Below are 1602 nucleotides of genomic sequence, written 5' to 3'. Positions count from 1 at the left end.
TCTATTTCTATAATATTTCAGGGGAAATGTTTTTATACTAACGGGTTCTATTACTATCCTAGTAATTGCAGTTCAGAAAATCCAGTCTAACAGGCAGGTGGTTTCCTAGTCACATTTTACTCAATTATTTTGTTTCTCAACAAGATAGGCTTCGATGCAGTTTACCGGAGAATAAGAAAAGCTTAACTGTTCACTGCTGTATCTGCCACATCTAGAATAATGCTTGACACAGCCCAGGTGCATACAATTTGTTGAAGAAATCCTGATCCTGTTGCCGAGTAAAAAAACTCTTTGGGGACTCAGAATAGAAGGCCCCTAAAGTTTCAGTCAATGGTAAAGTGGTAAAGTGTTTCTTGTCTTGTCTCTATGCTCTGAAAAATAGATGAAAATAGTGGAGTGTTTAGAATATCAATTGGTGGAGATTGCAAATAGCTCAAAAGACAGTAGTATTTGGGGGTGGAGTGGAGAGGAGGAAGGTTAAGATGAAGGGATTAAGAAGTACAAATTGGTAGTTAGTCCTGCGGATAATCCTGCGAATATAAAGTACAGCATAGGTAATACAGTCAATAATGTTGTAATAACTACGTATGGTGCCAGGTGAGTACTAGACTTAATAGTAGGAGATCACTTCATATACAAAGGTCTAACCACTGTGCTGTACACCTGAAACTAATATAATATTGAATGTCAACTGTAATAGAAAAAAATTAAAAATACGGAAGACATTAGTATTTGTTACAAATCGTGTGTAGTGTCATAAAGTCAGTTACAATGTCTTTTGTGCGTTGACAAATTACATCTTTTTTTTAACACGTGACCTCAAAAAGGTGGTTTAAATGTCACTATCGTGATTGTTAACAATAGTGCCTAGAACAATGCTCATAATATTGAATAAATACCGGTTGAATTAACTGTGTACTATTAACATTCCTTTTTAACTCTAGAAGCAGTTGGGTCTTTACCCATCCTTAGAAAGCGATGGAGCAGAAACAGAAATCCCTTAAAAGGTCAGGACAAGTAACGGAGCTGAGCTCAGCTCGTGGGTAGCACCGGACGACAGGCTTAAAGCCTGGAAGGAAAGAGAAGAAAGAGGACCCAAAATACGTGTAAGAGAAAAAACAAAACAAAATAAAGTATAAAACAAAACAAAACAAACAAGCGAAAGAGGAAAGACGTTTCTAATAGCGGAGGCTGGCAGGAAGCCAGCACAGTTACCGCAGGCCAACCCTTGTCACCAGGCGTCACCTCGCTGAGCTCGGGCGTCTGGACCACCCACGCCCCTGGCTCCGCGGACCCCACTTTTAGAAAGTTCTGATCGATACGGACACGTCCAAGTTCACCCGAGCTCCTTAGGGAAACCACAAACACTGAATTCACAGCCTATCCTCCACTCCATTCAAAGAACGCAGCCAATGGGAATATCCGCCCAGAGCAAACGACTCGGCGCAGCAGTGACAGCCCGGGAAGCAAAACTGCCCCGAAAGAGCCGCCCGACAGCCCGACGGTTGCCCTCCGGAACCTCAGGAGCCCTCAGCCAGGCAGGCGAACCTTCCTGCCCCGTCCCCGTCCCCGCCCTTCCAGGTCGGTCCCAGCCCCCGCGCA

Source organism: Myotis brandtii, unplaced genomic scaffold (genome assembly GCF_000412655.1).
Source record: "Myotis brandtii unplaced genomic scaffold, ASM41265v1 scaffold82, whole genome shotgun sequence".
Lineage (NCBI taxonomy): Eukaryota > Metazoa > Chordata > Mammalia > Chiroptera > Vespertilionidae > Myotis > Myotis brandtii.
Note: the sequence above shows the minus strand (reverse complement) of the source record.